This window comes from Eublepharis macularius, chromosome 1 (genome assembly GCF_028583425.1).
Source record: "Eublepharis macularius isolate TG4126 chromosome 1, MPM_Emac_v1.0, whole genome shotgun sequence".
Classification (NCBI taxonomy): domain Eukaryota; kingdom Metazoa; phylum Chordata; class Lepidosauria; order Squamata; family Eublepharidae; genus Eublepharis; species Eublepharis macularius.
In genome coordinates, this window is record NC_072790.1 from 151270842 (window position 1) to 151290158 (window position 19317).

Below are 19317 nucleotides of genomic sequence, written 5' to 3' on the forward strand. Positions count from 1 at the left end.
GACAAGTTCCTGGCCCCTCTTTCAACTTCTCCGTCTCTGGAACCGCACGGACCCCTCCCAATGACCTCTTCCGTCCTGTCTGTCCTGTCGTTTCTGCAAAGGCAGGAAGGTGGGTGATGTTTGCTGCCACCACTGAGAAAATCAGTGGGTTCATGGCTCGCGAATGTGGGGGTCTTCTTTCCCGGTCCTGCTGTGCAATGTGGCCATGAAGCCTTGGTCCTCCACTTTTTGACACGAGAGGCAGCTCAAAAGCTGTTGCAGATACGGTTGAACTGCACAGTGCCCCCTATCCATAGATACTTTCTGTCCCCTCTGAGCAGGGGGGAATCGGTCCCTGCCGTGACTCCTGTCCTTTCCGTGAAGGCAGGATGGGGGGGTGATGCTGGTGGCAGCCTACACTACTTGGTAGTGCCTGTACTGCCTGCACAGGCAAGGTATCTCTGAATGGTGTGCGTTCTGTGGAACTCCCGTCTTCTGTAGGGTGCTGATTGCAACGTCCGTGAAGGCAGGCCGGTGGGCGATGTGGGGGGCAGCTCATAGCTCCCAACGTGGGCATCTACCTGTCTGCCCACAATCCCCTTTCCTAGGGGAACCAATGCCTCCCCCACGACGGGGGGGGAAGGCATCCTCCACTGCCTTGATGGCCAGCGCATGAGCCTCCACTTCTACATGTTAGGGGCGGGCCCCACCTCCCACCCTTGGTTCTTTCCTTCCAACTTTCCAATGATGCGATAACCCAAATATTTATGCAATCAACTTGTCTCCCCAAAATCCCTGTACACGGTATCTGTCTCTCCTGTCAATCCAATACAGGTATTCAATGTATCCATGCATCTCTCTATCCTATACACCTATCACATGCAGCTATGCAGCTATCTATCCAGAAACCTATCTATCCCATGTACTAACTGTCCAGTGCTCCATGTCCAGCCAGTGTGTTTGGTTGGCAACAGCTTCTGCACCACGTGAAGTGTGAACAACAGCACTGGCCCCAGTGCCATGATGTCCCCATCTGGTGGACATATGTTGGTGTCTCTGACCCACCAGGGTGTGTGTTTGTGTGTGCATACGCATCATGTCTTGCTGGAGGGTTTTCTTTGCAGACTGTTGCTGGCTCACTTGGTTATGTGGCGGATGCCGACATTACCCACCTTTTGGCCTTGCAGCGGAAAGTAGGGAGGCCTGGCAGGTGGGCATATGGGAGGTGCCACCAGTGAGCAGCCAGACCCCCCACCCCCTAGAGGGGAGGTGGCCCACCAACGCCTCCCACAGCCTGCCAGGCCCAGCAGCTGCCGACATCACCCACCGTCATATCTTTGTGGAAAGTAGCCTCTGGGAGGCCTGGCGAGCGGGCACATGGGGGGTGCCACCGGTGAGCGGCCAGATCCCCTGCCCCCTAGAGGGGAGGCAGGTCACCAATGCCTCCCCAGCCTGCCAGGCCCGGTGGCCGCCGACATCACCCACCTTACTTCCATCTGGAAAGTAGCCTCTGGGAGGCCTGGCAGGCGGGCACATGAGGGGTGCCTCCGGCAAGTGGCCAAAGTCCCCCCTTAGAGTCCACTGCTTGTACATGGGGCAAAAGTCAATTGGTGGCTTCCATTGTGTCAAATTGAAGTTTACTGGGGGTGTTGGATTTGGGAATGTATATCTCCAAGATCCGTATTGCAATCTTGACTAAATTTGGGTGATGGCTGGAGGAGAGCCTGCTGAACACTCCCTGTGAATATGGGCTCTCTAAGTCCAACGGGGGTCGTTCTGGCCCCCACGAACAATGAACACGAAACATGTTCGTTAATGGGACATTTCATTATTGTTCGTCTGTTCATGTTCGTCGTTGGCAACAAACAATGAACAGCGTGTTCGTCCCCCCCCCCATTCGTGCCCATATCTACTCATGAGCAATGGTTCGGTCTTCCAAGGCAGCTATTTTAGTCTCCATCTGTTGAACTCGTATACCGATAGCCTCTGTTGACTCCTGAAGTTGTTGAATCGACTTATCAATTGCCTTATCATTAGCAGAAAGTTGTTTTAGTTGCTTAGATTGTTTTCCAGCTGAGCTCCCATGTTTTTCAGTGGAGAAATTATTTCTCCCTGAGCTTCCGCACCAGCTCCAGGGAAGGAAGGAGGAGCTGTTTTTTAATCTTTCACTCTATGGCTCATAGTTGAAAGTTATAAGCCCGCTTATTACAAGCTGAAAGCAAGTGAAAATATAAGAGAGTAAATAAGGAAAATTATTGCCACAGCAAAGAAGACAGGTCCAAATCAATGCATAAGACACAAAAAAGATAGGTGTGGCACAGAGTTGCTTCAGATTACTCCACCATCTTCACTGGAAACCAAATTCTGAAGCATTTTGATTTGGCAGAGGATTTTCAAGGGCTTTGATTTGACAATGGGCTGGATCCATCAAATTGATCTACTTACCACGCATCAGTTTGGTGTAGTGGTTAAGAGCACGGGACTCTAATCTGGAGAATAGGTGTGATTCCCCACTCCTCCACGAAGCCAGCTGGGTGACCTTGGGCGAGTCACAGTTCTCTGGAGCTCTCTCAGCCCCACCCACCTCATAGGGTGATTGTTGTGGGGTAATAATAACACTTTGTAAACTGCTCTGAGTGGGCATTAAGTTGTCCTGAAGGGCGGTATATAAATCGAATGTTGTTGTTATTATTATTATCTACAAATGACAACACAATTGAAGGGATGCCAATCAATGGGCCCTCTTATAATGCAGAATGTGATTAAAAATGGGTGAGCAGCACTTCTCAACTCACCTTCATCTTTATTCTTACACTTCCTTCTCCACAGTACTTTCTGGGAATTGTAGCTTTCAGCTTGATAATGTTGGGGCGGGGGGAGGGTGCTTTGATCTTTAGAGTCTAAAATCACTGTACTGAATAACTACTGGTTCTCTGCACAAACTGGTAGTGTACCTCAGAATCCTCTGTAACATTGAATGAGTAAACTGTAGTGTACTTTTAGCTTAGTAAGATTCTCTTGCCCCATCCTTCCCCAAATGACCAAAACCTCTTAACCAAATCTGTGAACAGTTTTGGACTATTGTTTGTACATTCACATACTGTTAAAACAACACTTTTGGAACCACTGGTCTTCATTTGCTTTGGTAGACCCCAGGATCATGTTTAATAGGCTGTTTTTGTGGCAATCATCTTTTAACAATTTGCCTGCAAATGGACTTTTCCTTTCTGTCTCTTTGCTATAGCTTTGTCCTCTGTATGTGGGTGGGTGTGAATATCGCATCTGATACAGGAACAGTATGGCATATGGCAGCCTTGTGAAGGAATTGTTCCTTCAATCATGTACACATAATATGTATGATGGAACTCACAGGGAGCTTTTATCTGAATTATAGATAGGGCTGGGTCTAGATCTTGCTGCAGATACAAGGTGTGTTTCTAGGAGCATTTAATGGGGCCACTTGAATTTTTATTGATGAATATTTATTTAATGCACAAGGCTCCAGTCTTCATCTGAATTCTTCAATCTGCATCTGCCAGAAAGTTCTCAGACCTGCATGATAAACCTCTTTTGTTGAGGTTTTCCTCTGTTTGTGCTACAAAACTCCCAAAGTGTACTCAGAAAAAAGCATATTAAAATGAGGGTTTCTGCCAACAGCAGAATCAGCATGTGATAATGCTGCAAACCACTGGTATGTTTACTGGAATCTCCAAATTTTAGTTCTCAGGCATTGTAGACAGGTATAGTTATAGTGTGATGAGTACTGCATGAACAGCCCACTGCTATTGTACAGTGCTCAGGAGCAAGGCAGTCTGAGAGCCTCGCTACAAGTGACATTTTACACGCGAACGTCACTTGATCATTTTCGCAAGTCTTTCTGGGAACTGAAGTCCCTCTCCCCCACCCCTTTTCCTTCTGTTCCTTCCCCCCTCTGTTAGAATGGCTGCCTGAAGAGATGGAGAAAGCCTACGGCAACAGCAGCTTTTGCAAATCGTCTTGCTGGGGGGTGGGGGATGCTCTGGAGAAAGCTGACATTTCAGTGAAGTCCTTCCCCTCTCTGTTAGAACTGTTAGAATCACTGCCTGAAAAGTCAGAGAAAGCCTGCTTTTGCAAATCATTTCTCCAGTCACAAGCCTGCCCTCAATGATCTTTGGGGGTGGGCAGCTGCAATGTTCTCAGCTTTCTAGAGCATCCCCCCCCTCCCCGAGCAAGACGATTTGCAAAGTTGCAGCTGCCCGCCCCCAAAGATCATTGAGAGCAGGCTTGTGACTGGAGGAATGATTTGCAAAAGCAGGCTTTCTCTGATTTTTCAGGCAGTGATTCTAACAGTTCTAACAGAGAGGGGAAGGACACTAGGACTTCACCGACATGTCAGCTTTCTCCAGAGCATCCCCCACCCCCCAGCAAGACGATTTGCAAAAGCTGCTGTTGCCGTAGGCTTTCTCCGTCTCTTCAGGCAGCCATTCTAACAGATAGGGGAAGGAACAGAAGGAAAAGGGGTGGGGGAGAGGGACTTCAGTTCCCAGAAAGACTTGCGAAAATGATCAAGTGCCGTTTGTGTGTAAAATGTCACTTATAGCGAGGCTCTGACTGTGCTGTTCATGTACTAAGCACCAGAGGTGGGAACGGATGGGGAAAAGACCACAAGCCGACAGTCCGTGGTCTGTGGAGAACTTCTGTGGAGAAATTCAGGGAGAAAAACTGTGTTCAGGGAGAAAAACTGCAGAAAACCCAGTGTAAAGATTGATTCTGCAGCAGATGCAGCCTTTCACTGTACAGAACTTGAAAGCATATGGGAAGCAATTTGAAGACTGAACCGTGGTATTTTGATCACTTGTGTAGAACCCAGGGGAAACATCGAAACTGTATGGGGCTAGAACCGATGAAAAAAATCCATGCAAAAAAGCCCTCAGTCCAAGCAAGTGCTGGAATTGGACATGATGAAGTTAAATTCCCATCATGCCTTATAACTGTCAGCCCAATTGTGGTGACATTCCTAGCTGACTGGATGTGTGTGTGTGTGTGTGTGTGTATGGGGAGTTGTCATTATACCAAAATCAGTGCAGCGGACTCCAATATTAATTTACAGGGCATTTTTACACCTGATAACTAGTATTGTCAGCATTCCTCCCCTTTCCATCTTCCCTCCCCTGGCAATCAGTGGCAGCAGCTTTTCCCTTAAAGCCTCCACAACCCTGACTCTATAGGCAAAGATAATAATAATAACATTCAATTTATATACTGCCCTTCAGGACAACTTAATGCCCACTCAGAGCAGTTTACAAAGTATATTATTATCCTCATGACAATCACCCTGTGAGGTGGTTTGGGCTGAGAGAGCTCCTAGAAGCTGTGACTGACACATGGTCACCCAGCTAGCTTCAAGTGGAGGAGTGGGGAATAAAACCTGGTTCTCCAGATTAGAGTCCTGTGCTCTAAACCACTATACCAAACTGAGAGTGGGATGGAGGAGGTTTGCTTTGGGTTATGTTTCTGAATGATGTAAATATTTATTTACCACATTGATACCCAGTTTTCTGTCTAATTTTATCCTCACAATAATCTTATGAAGTAGGTTAAAATCAGTGAGTCATGTGGAAATAAAGGAGGTGTGGGTTAAAAGAGGTGTGGTTAAAATCAGTGTGGAAATAAAGGAGGTGTGTGTGTGGGGGGGGGCATTCTTGATTTTTGCCTAGGGCTTCAGAATAACTAAATCACCCTGTCTGGTGGGGGATCTGTCTTCCAGGACTGATGTTGCATGAAATGTACACAACAGCGGTGGCACATCAGGGCCTGCCTCTTTCTTTGCCTCCTGCTCAGTGGACTGCCTTGCCAAACCAGCCACTTGGCCCCCTCATGGTCAACAATTTTTTATTAAGTGTCTCCAGTATTTTTGTTGAAACCATCTAGCAACTCTAACCCATCTAACCCTAGTTAAAATTATTTCTCACAGGCCACTAAGAGTTGCATTTGTACTGTATGGATTGTGCCTTCCATTCTTGTAGCCCCCATCCTTAAACAGCAGCTGATCTTGCAGCTTTGTTTGTGTCAAATTGTTATTTGTCATGAGCCTCATGACAAATAATATTTGCTTTTGCTTTTTTGTACAGCCTAATGTATCAATAATAAGAGATACTGGATATTTTTCTGTTTTCTCTTAGAGTTATTGTTCTAGGTAGCATCTCTCTAATAAATCTTCAGTAGCTGAATTCAGCTGCAATGCAGAAGTAAGCATTAGCTTGAACAAATTATACTGCTTTTCTGTTTTGCAGCAAAGGAGAATTAGTTTGTTACGGACTCTTAACATTTAGTCTTCATTACCTGTATATAGTAGGATTTAAGCCAAATTAGCCAACAGTGGGCTATGATTTTGTTGTTAAGAGTTCTCAGGTATGTGTTCTTTCTCTCCCCCCTCCCATTCCTCCCCAAAAAAGGCTTCAAAGAAAACTGGTATATGGATATTACGGTTGATATTAGAGTCATAAAAACAAGAGGCAGTGATAAAAAAATCTTCAAATAAGATCTCTGTTTCACTTTGAGAGCTAGTTATTATTGAATATTTGATTAAATAGGTGCAGATCTCTGCAGTAGAGTTCCAGCTGAATCACTGTTGGTAGTCCTGAGTAGGCTGTCTTTTTTCCCAAGGATTGCAGCAGTTGAAATTATGGTAAGATCTAGAGTGGGAGAAAGAATAAAGCATTAAATAGTGAAAAGAAGAAAAACACCATTCAGAATAGAGACTCCTCCAAAACAGCACATATGAAACCCCTGCTATTGCATTAGATGTCTTAAGTGGCCTGGCATTTGAGACCTGATGACGAGCTGGGTGTATAATAATGGCTCCAGTTGGCATATAACAAAACCTTATTTCAATCTACTCATATATGTGGCAGCAATCTCTGAGGGGCCATGCTGCTTGGAATAATGCTTATAGCCTTATTCTTCACACTCTGTTCAAGGCAGGTATGCAGGCAATTTAACTTCTGCTTTTTTGAAAAAAAAAGTATAGCGATGTATAGAGTAGATGGAACAAACAATAGGCAGAAATTGAAAGTACAGGATTTATTTATAATCTTTATCTTCTAACAACTGTATCTGACATAATTGGGGAGGAAAGCTCTAATCTGAGGACTCCAGTTATTAGAGGTTTTATTTTTTTGTTTGTTTTTAATTTGTTCAGTAGATGAAAGCTATTTTCTAAAATGTTGACCATGAGGGCTGATTAATAAATTCATTTTTCTGTTCATGAATACTTCTTATGATTACTTTACCACCATGTAGATAGTTTCAGATGGTCTTTAAGGTGCTGTTGGACTCTTTACCACCATGTGTTCATGTAGGGTTTGTCAGTTGGAGCTTGGCAACCAGTGAGGGGGGGGCAGCAGATGAAAAATAAATACAAATAAGCCTTCAGCCTAGTAACTGACATATTGCTTCTGGGATACAACCCAGAAGTGACACTGGGTAGCTCTAAGAATAGATTTTACCGTAGAGTTTCTGGCAATTCCTAGAACTACCATTCACATTTCAATTGGACCCCAGAAGTGATGTGCTGGTGACTAGGCTGAAGTTTTATTATTATTTTTTTCTAACTGCTGGTCTGAGCAGAAGTAGGCAACAGAGAAAATTACCTGGAGATTGTCCACCATAAGCAGGCAAATGCCTAAGTGTATTAAGAGTGGAGACAACAGGAGGTGCCTTTGGGTGATGGCACATCTCTCTAGGTATAAAACCACAGAGTTTTACAGTGATTCCTAGAGATGCGTAACAACACTTCTGCCCCCCACCCCCCCAAGTGAGGTAATGCCATCACTTGATGGCATTTCCCTCCTTCTTCTGGCAGCTGTTGTAGTTCTGGTGGACAAAAAGGGCAGGACATCTCCTCCCCTCAGCAGTCAAATGGCAAGCCTATTATGTGGGGAAGAAGAGTTTGTTTGAAATAAAGAATTCAATATTCAGAGAGAGAGAGGGAGCTTTTTTTTAATTTAAGAATTTTATTTAAAGAAAAGAAAATAGAATAAAGTAAGTGCATAGTATAAAAGTTATACATATTCTAAATTAAACAATAATTTGAGAGTTATACATCTTATACAAATAATAAGTATACAAATGATACATTTGTAAAAGTCTTGGGAATAAAACGAGCAGTACCTTTAAATTTCTTTAAGCTAATAAAGTAATTATTACATATTTGGCTTCCCTGAGCCTAGATACATAACATTTCTCCTTCACTCTTCTTCGCTTCCCTCCCTCTAAGCTACTGTATCAACTGTAAATTTTATGTCTTTAGTCCATAAGTTTTCCCACAAGTCCATTGGAATGGTTCCCCCAAAATTTTGCATCCATTTTATAATACAATTTTTGACGTTCCATTTCTGTATGATGTTGCAGTAATATTTTGTAAATCTTCCCCAATAGATGCGACAAGTCTCCAGATATTAATAGTTCATGTTGTGTTTTTTCTCTCAGCCTGCCACCTTTCTTTGAGAATTTGATCCTTTAATCTTGATACTATTTGGTGATAAGTCAACCGAGGAATGTTTTTGCCATAAGCCTGGATTTCTTGCCAGGTTTTTATGTTTCCTTCTTTATCTATCATTGATTCGTAGGTAGGTTGATGAATTTTGTTCCTAACTGCTGCATCATAGTAGTCGTTAATTGGTGACATCAGTGGGGAAATTGGTGGGCTCAATCTATTTCTGCATTGAAACCATATTTTAAGCAGACCGTCCCTTACAATATGAGTCCCATCTTGTTTAAGAATAGGTTTCCATGATTTTCTTTATCTATAAATAATTATGGATACCTTCCTTAGCATCCGCTGTTTCCAATTTGATGTCTGTTGCTTGGGTTCATAATCCAATCTGTTATCCAAACCAACAAAGCTGATTGATGATACAATTTAATATTCGGTACAGCCAGTCCTCCCCTATTTTTATCATTTTGTAATACTTTAAATCTTATCCTTGGTTTCTTCCCTTTCCATATAAAGTCATTTATAACTTTCTGCCATCTATTGAGAATCTTTTGTTCAATGTAAATTGGAATCATTTGAAAAAGGAAATTTAATTTAGGTAAAATATTCATTTTGATAGCCGCAATTCTTCCTAACCATGAAATGTTTAAATTTTGCCACCTCCGCAAATCTTCTGTAATTCCTGTCCAATCTTTTTGATAATTATCTTTGTAGAGATTCTTGTTTTGTGATGATACATTTATCCCTAAATATCTTGGCTTTGTAGTTATGGTACAGTCGGTTATACTTCCGATCTTTTCAGATTCCTCTTTCATTGTTGAGAGTAGCATTACCTTTGTTTTCTTCTTATTCAGTTTATATCCAGAATGCTGCCCGAATCTTGATATTTGTTCCATTATATAAATCGGGGAGGTATGTGGATTTGTCACTGATATAACCACATCATCTCCATAGCTTTTCATCTTGTACGTCTCTTTCCCCTCCTTTATTCCAGAAATTCTGCTATCTTGTCTGATTCTCACCACCAAAACTTCAAGAGCAATGGTAAACAATAGTGGTGAAATTGAACATCCTTGCCGTGTTCCTTTTGTTAATCTTCTTCATAAACGAACCATTAACTAAAATTGCAGCTTGCTGTTTGGTGTAAACACTTTGAATCCAATTCAAAAACTCAGTCCCGCAGTTCATTCTATGCAAAGTTTTCATGAGAAACTTCCAAGAGATGTTGTCAAAGGCTTTCTTAGCATCAACAAACATAGAAATTAAGGGCAGATATTATATGCATCCAAGAAACCCACATTAAAAAGTCCAAGAATATTTACTAAATTGTAAAAAATTAGGTAATGTTTACGTATATTCATTGCAATTGAAGAAAAATGGTGTGGCCATATAATTCAAATTTTGAAATCCTACAAGAATTAAAAGACAACGATGGGAGATATGTGGCCTTAAAAATAAGACTTTCTCATGGACAAATATGGACTTTGGTCTCTCTATACGCACCAAATGATGGCCAGAAGAAATTTTATGAGAGATTCTTCTAGAAATGTTTAGATTTTCAAGAAGGAGAGACTCTAATTTGTGGAGACATGAATGGTGTCTTGAACTGTAAAACTGATAGATTGACAAGGACTGGCCGAAATTTGCCTAAATGTGTATTCAATTACATGTCAATTTTGGAAGTAGAGGACACCTGGAGATCGCTACATAAAAAGGATAGAGACTAATATGTTCTTCTCAGACAGACATCAAACATACTCCAGAATAGATATGTGTTGGATATCTAAGAGTCTTTTGATGCAGGTAGAAAATGTAGAAATCCACCCAAGGATCATAGCGGATCACAATCTGATAGAGATAGTATGTCAAACAGGCAATAAGAGAGAAAGAAGATGGAGATTGGATGATACTTTACTTTTAAATGAGGATGTATTGCACAAATGCAGGCAACAATTGACTATTTTGGAACAAATACTACAAATGATGCCAACCCTACAACAATTTGGGAAGCAAGTAAAGCCTATCTAAGAGGAATATTGATGGCAATAGCATCCAAAAAGAAGAAAATTAAGTTTGAAGCAACAAATAATTAAACCCCAAAATTGAAAAAACTGGAACATGACCATAAAAAAACAACGGATAGAGGAATATGGGAAGAAATTAAGCAGCTGAAGAATAAATTGGATCTACTGGAGACAGAAGAAATTCAGAAAAAGTTGAAGTATTTAAAGCATAAACACTTTGAAGCTGCAAACAAGCCTGGAAGGTACTTAGCATACTGACTGAAGAAGGAGTCAGAAAAGAAGAATACTGGAAATCAGGGAAGGCAACCAGGTAATTGACAGAGATCAGAAAATGTGTCCGAGGGGCGACGAAGGCACGCCCTCGGACTGGTGCACCCCCCACCCCCCGGCTTCCAGACGCCCCAGCGCAGCCGGCACTCACCGGGAGCAGGAGCGGGCCGGGAGCCGGGCTGCCAAAGACCAAGGCTGGCCGGAGCTGATGGCCACCGCCGCGCTGCCACACGACGCACGGAGCCGAGAGGCCAGCGCCGCACTGCGAGGGAAGACGGCCTCGGCGCGAAGCCCCTGGGCACGGCGGTCCAGGGAGAAACGCCGCGACCGCGAAGAGCGCCCAGCCGGCGGCGCGCACAGCGGCCAGATGCCGGCGCAGGCACAGTGGCCCGGCGAGGCCCGGGAGCGCCGGAAGGCCCAGGAAAGGGGTGGGAGCAATGGGTCCCAGGGGAGCCCGCCCTGCTGCCTCTCTGAGAGGGCCCCGAGGCTGCCTGTCACACAGGAGGCAGGAGGAAGGGGGAGAGAGGGGCGGGGGCGGGAGACGGCAGGCCAATGGGGCGGGAACAGGTGGCCCCAGAGGGTGTGGCTGCACCTGGCTCAGGTGCTGGGGATAGCGCTGGGGGCAGGGACTTGGGATGCAGGATGTGGGTGGAATTAGCTGCAGGGGTATATAAGGGAACTGAGGGCCCTGGCCGAGGAGGAGAGAATTAGCCCGCCCGCCCTGATGCTGAAGGGCGGCTGGCCGGGTGGAGCCAAGTGCTGCCTGGCTTGCCGGAGCAGACAGGGGCCGCCCTTTCTGAGGGCAGCGGGAGAAGGCACCACGTGCGAGACCCGGGTGCGCCCAGGAGGCGACCGGCCCCACCCACAGGGAAGACAGGACAGACCCGTCGCGGGCACCCCATCTTGACCCGCCGCCAACTCTGCCGCAAGGGGGCGCCCTCCCACATGACAAAATGAAAGAGCAAATCAGAGCTTTTTTCTCAAATCTCTATAAAGAAGACTCAATAAATGAAGAAGAAATGGAGAAATATTTACTAATGAGCATAGAATTATCTTAAATCAAGCAATAACTATACAAGAGATAAATTCTGCAATCAAAACTGTGAAGACTGCAAAAGCTCCCGGTCTGGACGGATTCACGGCTGCTTATTACAAATCTTTTGAGGATATATTGCCTATACTGTTGCAAAAGGCCATGAACGAGATACAAACTAAGATCTTACCTTCAATGTGGCAGGAATCTAATATAACTTTGATATATAAAGAGGAGAATGATCCATTAACACCGCAGCCATACAGGCCTATATCTTTGTTGAATGTGGATTATAAGATATCTACAATAATAATGGCTCAAAGTTTGAAAAGATGCATCTCAGAGGTCATACATGAAGACCAAACAGGCTTTGTCCCAAAGAGGTATATGAAAGATAATATCAGATACCTACTTAGTGCAATTGAACATTCAAGACGAAAAGGTGAAAAAACTGCATTTAGGGAGCTTTCTTTTTTGTAGCATTCTAATATATGGCAACTTTTCCCCATTGAGTAGGAAAGTATGTCGCCTGAAGACTATTTGTATAAAAAAGTGCTAGCTAGCTGAGGGTACATAGAAGAAAATGGAACAAGGAAATAAGCAGGGTGGAGAGAAGTGTGGAGAGCATGAAGATTTAACATCTTTGTTAAGAAGTGATGAAAGAGAGAACAGAGGGGGGGAGGTAATAAACATGAGATTACAGAAAGACATGGACTAGAGGTTAGGATAAATAGAAGAAATTATGGAAACTGGAACAGGAGAAAAGAAGGAGAGAAAGAAGCTGATGGTAAGTACAACTATCAGAAGTTTTATAAAAAAGAGAAAGGATCAAATGTGAGTGTACTGAAAGAAATAACCATGTCCTTCAGGGTCTTTAATGCCAGGTTTTGTGTGTGTGTCCTGATAAGCATAAATAGCAGGGCAAAGTAGACATAGCAGCAGTATGTTACCAGAAAGATAATGAGGGGTTCTATGGATAAATAAATGGTTCATTCTGCTTAGTTTTCTGATTTGCTAATGAGGAGATGCAGTGGGTGCTCTCAGGAACTGAAATGTGTATCATTGCTGTATGATTTATAAGTGAAGAAAACAACAAAACTATGTGATTACTTTCCCCCAGACTATAGTGAGATCAGCAAAATAAAGGCAGCTGTTACAAACGAGTGCAGAATATTTGATTGTGGTTTCATAGTTGCCAAGTGCACTTAGTGCATCAGTTCATGACCTTGGGGTATTGTGCTCTAATACACTTTATATTTTGTGGGTTTTGTGGTTACAGAGTATGCTATCAATCACCTTTAGAATGTCTACACAGAAAAAGTGTACAAAATTAAACTAGTCTACAGATTTTTTTTGTAGCTTTTAGAAAAGTTCTATAGAAGTTTGATTGTAATGCAATTAAAGTTTAGTACATTAGAAACAAACAGGAAAGCTGATAGTCTGTATTTATCTACAATATCTTCAATAATTCTTCACTTAATGTCTGCCTAATTGGGCTATCTGCAAGTTGTTTTAGGAGATGTGGTATAGCAGAATAAGGTAGTATCTGGGAAGAAGTCTTGTGTAATCATGCTGCAAATCCCCTAACTCATATGGATAGAGAATTTTCAGGGTGTTATACACATCAGTCCCTGTGTTGAATCAGACATGTCAGAGCATCCCTTATGCATGTACTGTGCACACACAAGATACGGAGCTAAATTGGAACGGACTGTCTGTTGCATACATGATTCCTGTTTTTGGACATAGCAGTACCTAGAACAGTAAGATAAGGGCAGAAAAACAAAGCGCTTAACAAGTAAGTTTATTGTCCTAACAAGGTACATATTAGAAACAGGGAATCAGCAAGGAAAACACAAATAGTAAGTAAGTGTACTACAGAAACAAAAAAAAATTAATTTACTGCATCCTAGTGTGTAGTTCTGTTCTTTTAAGTTAAATTCTCTATTAGTGCTATGTTTAGGATCCAAATTATGTTCTCCATGTGTCAGGCTCCACTACTGGGTTGTCGGAGCCTGGGGAAGGCGCGCCCTCCAGACTGGCCCCTTCCTCTGCCACTGACCTAAGATGGGCCTCCAACTGGAGAAGAAGGGGGGTTTACAGCACCCTTGTACACTCTCTCCTCAGTTGTGGTGCTGGTTACTCTCACTCTTGCGCTCTCTTGCTTTGTCTCCACCAACCTTCACCACTCACTCCTTGTTGGCTTCTCCTGTGGGTTGGCTTTTATAGGGGCCGCCCTATCGGGTTTCCCACCCCTCTCCCAAGCTCTGACCCGTGTACTTCTCCCATCCCCCATGTAGGGCTGAGCTGCCCAACCATGTGCCTTGGAGCCCTCCTGTTCCCAGCTACCTTCCTCCTTCTGCCCAGTTGGACTGTTGCCAAAGGGTGGGTCTGGCCAGCGCACACCGGGCTCACCACGATTGGGCTTGTGCGTTGGGCGTAGCCTTGCTCTTCCACCCCTGTGCTGCTGAGGGTGGCGTTATGGAGCTCCTTGAGTGGGACCCATGCTTGCCCAATTGTAGTATGGATGTCCCCGCAGGCGGGATGGCCAGTGTGGTGAGGGGCCTTAGCTTGACCTGGTCCACAGGGTCATGCTGGGGCAAAGGGGCCAGGGTTGTTGCTGGAGTGGCTCTCCACAGCCTGGTGTGTCAGGCAGGCTTGCGGGTGGGGCACCGGTCATCTGGCTCCCCTGCTGTGCTGCAGGGGTGTCGTGCCCTGGTCTACCATCCCTTGTTCCTCCATTGAGCCCCACAAGTGTTCCCAGGGGCTGAGAGATTCCTGCGGGGTCGTCATATCAGGCTGCTTCCTCCTTGAGCTCCACGGGCCAGGGTTAGTCCAGAGGGAGAGGGAGATGCTTATGGGAGAGGGAGAGGGAGATGCTGTCGCAGATGCTTATGTTGCACTGGCCTCAGTGGCAGGTTCAAGAGAAGACACGACACACCAAGCTTTAGTACAAATGGTGTATTAAACAATATTTACAGGTGGATACATATACAGACTTATTATGCTGGCTGACAAAGTGCTTCGCCAGACACATCACCTGGCTGAAATCATGTGATAGCTACCTGTCATCATTCTGCAAGTCTTGATGACTTTGATCTGTCACTGCTAGCTGCCTCACTCTATGCATGTTTGTCTCAACACTCCTCTTGGCAGCTTGAGTGACATTAAGCTTATTTCTTAACTGTACAAATTGCTCAGTGTACAAACATTTAGTAAACATATCTGCAATGTTACATTCAGTAGAACATCTTTGCAGCTTAACAAATCCTCTGCTCACACTGTCCTTCACATTCTGATAACGAATCAGGATGTGTTTACTCCGTGACTTCGCTCCAAAGTCCTCGGCTAAATGTTGAGCAGCTGTGTTGTTGTCGCACAAAATGGAAATGGGGACATCACATCCAATCTTCATGTCCTGTAAAAGTTGAAAAACCCACTCCAAATGTATAACACATTCGCTTATTGCAGCATATTCGGACTCACAGGTACTGGTAGCAACAAGAGATTGCTTAACAGACTTTGGTACATCTTCCCATTTTTCATCATTTGGCTCTTTTATGTACCCTGTAACCATGGGTGTAGCCACACTTTTGGCTTCTGACAACCCATATTCATGCAACAGTTTAGCAATTTTATTTTGTTGGCTTAATTCAAAACACCCTTCAGAATTTTGTGTAATCTCTACCCCTAGGTAATTACTTACAGGCCCTAGGTGTTTAATCCTGAACAACCTCTCAGCCATTTGTTGAAACCATCGTAGTTGTGAGCCATGATCATACAAATCATACCAAACTCTTGTTTAAGTGTTCAATACTTGGAACTTGGTGCATATAAAGCTCCTCCTCAAGAGGTGCATGTAAATATGCAGTTGTGAAATCAAAATGGTCAACTTTTACCTTGAACCCCTGCCTTGCACAAAGCAACCTTTAGAGATTCAGACTTTACCGTGGGTGAAAACACTTGATCATAGTCACTGCCATAGACTTGTGAGAAACCTCTCGCAACCAGTCTAGCCTTTCTGTGCACCTCACCAGTTGGCAGAGTTTTTAGCTTGAAAAGCCATCTTCATCCGATTATGTTGGTGTTTGCAGGCACCTTTGACAGTGTAAAGACCTCGTTATGCACCAATGAATCATATTCAGTTTGCATGGCTTGCAGCCACAATTGCTTCTGTTCACCTTCGAGAGCAAGCACTTCCTGAAAATTACATGGCTCTTTAGCGAAAACATGATTAACGGTTTGCTCAAAACCATATCTTACTGGTAGAATTCCTTTTGTACTCCTACTGGATACACGTATCTCTTGACCAGAATCTTGTGCATCCCCTGACGCTTGCCTACTTGGCGTAGAAGCCTCCTGCTTCAGACCCTTGGTCTGCACTCAACACCATCTGATAAAGGCAACAGAACCTGTTGCTTGTTTTCATACCCATGCAACCTTTGCCAGTTAGCATTCTCACAGATACTGGCTGACCGACTGAAACTTAGCTTCTTGTTTTCATTTGAGAAGCGATAAGATTTCATATTGTTTGGTAACCCAAGAACATTAGTTTAGTAGTTTTGGCACCTCCCTTCCTCCTGTGTTTCAGAGGAATGTGGACCCAAGCCTGCATGCCAAAAACTCTTAGGAAGCTTAAACTTGGATCCCGTTTGTAGAGCATTCTGTACAGGATATCATCTATAGCTCTAGACCACAACCGGTTAGTAACAAAAGCATGCTGCTGACAGGGCTTCAGCCCAATAAGACATTGGCAAACCTGCATCTGCCAGCATAGCATACAACCTTGTTTGCAGAACTCCCCCTTTTCTCTCTGCTAGACCATGCTCCTGGGGAACACAGGTATTTGTCAACCTCTGGATAACACCATTACTATGCAGCCACTGGCTGAACCTGGTTGACACAAATTCCCCACCTTGGTCAGTTTGGATAGCCTTCAGGTCTACCCCCAGTTGTTTCTGTACACGTTTTACCCAATATCTGAAAGTGTCAAACACCTCAGACTTATGTTTAAGTGGATAAACCCAGGAGAAACATGAAAAATCATCAGTTATGATCAAGGCAAAATGGTTATTAGAATGACTCTTAGGGTAAGGACCTATGACATATAAATGTACCAGTGCCAAGGGCTTCTGAGACACCCGGCTACTCTCTTTGGCAACTAGAAAGGCATTAGTTTTCACTTGTTTACATACAGTTCAATCTAGAAATTTATCACAGTGGGAAACTTTCTCATTTGTCAACAGTGCTAACATTTTGCTAATTGTTTTAAAGCTAGCATGCCACAAATGATGATGCAACAAGTGTGTACAGTTCATATGACAGTTCTTATTTGTGACTGCTACAGGCTTGGCTGCAGCATTGTTCACCATATACACATTATTTTGGAGCGACCCTTGTATCAGCACTTTGCCACCTTTTGATATGAAAACACTTCCCCGACAAAAGTGACTGTAAACCCAGCCTTTGTTAAGGCACTCACGCTTAGTAAGTTGTTTTCCAACGCAGGAACACAAAGAACACCTGTGAAAACAAACTCTAGGGATGGGAAATGTAGCTTCCCTTCACGTAATACATTTGCAGCACTCCCATCTGCCAAGGATACATACTGCAAGCTGGACTGCTTCGCCTCGACCAGCAAAGCTTCCAATTTGCAAAAATGTTGAGTGGCTCCCAAGTCGGGTAGCCAATTCTGGCCCTCTCCAGCAACCTCTGTGGTGACGAGCTTCGCCTGCTTGCCTTTCCTTGGACTCTGTGGAGCTTGTCGCCTTCTCCTCAGCTCCAGACATCTGCGTCGCAGGTATGCCTCAGACCCACAGTGGTAGCACCTGGAGATAGTTGGCTGGCTTGCTTCAGGCAGTCGGCTGTTGTCCCTCGCAGAACCCCTCAGACTGGCCCCACCTCTCGGCTCAGTCTTGGCTCGGCTCCCGACAGCTGTTCTACTGGACGCTGTAACCCGACACTGCTCCTCCAATAAACGGCCACACACATAAAATAAAGTGAGCTGGGCTGTGTCCAAAGACTCAAGAGTAATAATTAAGGCATTGTAATCCTCCGATAAGGAACTGAGCAAAACATAAACTTTGTCTAGCTCTTCCAAGACTTTTCCTCTTGCTTCTAGCTGCTGAAAGCATTCAGTTAAAGCATTAATGTGTCCCTGCATAGAGTCTCCTGGCTTCATAACCAGGCGGTACAGATGCCTCGTCAGGGCTACGAGTGAGCCAGCAGAAACTCTAGCATACACAGCTTTCAGGGCATCCCACGCTTGCTTGGCTGTAGCTTTTCCCCGCACATAAAGCAATTGGTCATCTGCCAGGCTTAATACAATGTGCGCCAGGGCTTTCTCATCGGCAGCTGCCTTGGCAGCCATGGTAGTGTCCGGAGGGTCATGCACATACCTCCAAAGAGACTCCTTTTTAAGATAATGTTCCATTTTCAGGGACCATGTCGAGTAATTGCTTGCTGTGAGCTTATCAACCTTAACTGTCGTGGACTGCGCCATCTCACCCACTTCAGCAGACACTGGAAACTCAGCTACGTCATCCTTCTCGTCCTCTGTGAAGCTCTCACTGTCAGACGTGGACATCCACCTCTGGCTCCAGACTCTCTCGGTCCTTCTCTCGCTTTAGAACCTCCACAGCCTAGTGCAGCCATGCGGAACTGGGCCCATAACCCTGTCGCGGATGCTTATGTTGCACTGGCCTCAATGGCAGGTTCAAGAGAAGACACGACACACCAAGCTTTAGTATAAATGGTGTATTAAACAATATTTACAGGTGGATACATATACAGACTTATTATGCTGGCTGACAAAGTGCTTTGCCAGACAACCCGCAGAGCTGGAACCCCAAAAGTAAAGGACCCTGTTCTCTTATCTATTGATTACTAGCCTATCACAGCACAGTGCTGACTCACTGTGCCAGCCCAATGTCCTTGACATATAGAAAGAAACACATCACCTGGCTGAAATCATGTGATAGCTACCTGTCATCATTCTGCAAGTCTTGATGACTTTGATCAGTCACTGCTAGCTGCCTCACTCTATGCATGTTTTCTCAACAGGATCTGTATCACTGGACATCCTACTTGGTTAGACTGGAGCAAACCAACCCAGGGAAAAGAGATAGTTGATGGGCTAGTTGATATGGGACCAGAAGATCTGATGAGATAAATGGAAACAGAGCCTACGATAGGTAATGGGAAGGAAGTCCCTGAGCAGGGTGCAAGGGGAAGAAACTAGCTGTAGTAAGATGAACAAGTTTGCAACAGGAAATGGGAAAGCTAAGAGGAGGAACTGAAAAGAGCATGAAAATGTTCATATTGGGGAACGAAAACAGAATAGAGGAAGAGAAATCATACTCTATTTGGCTTGAAGAGGAAGGGTCTGATGTTTCAGTGTTCATGGAGACTGGATGGAATTCATCGACTAAGGATAGAGGTTTCAGGACACCTTTCTTGCACACCTGAATTTGACTGGTTGGCAGTGGGGAAGGACTGCTGTTGGTCCAATATGGGGATCTCTCCTGGCATTGAAG

General features: G+C 44.3%; 1 protein-coding gene across 1 annotated transcript in view; it reads left to right on the top strand.

Moving 5' to 3' along the window:
* The window catches only part of RYR2 (ryanodine receptor 2), a 720715-nt gene that overhangs the window by 30542 nt on the left and 670856 nt on the right, over positions 1 to 19317 (top strand). The gene's annotated exons all lie outside the window — the stretch shown is intronic.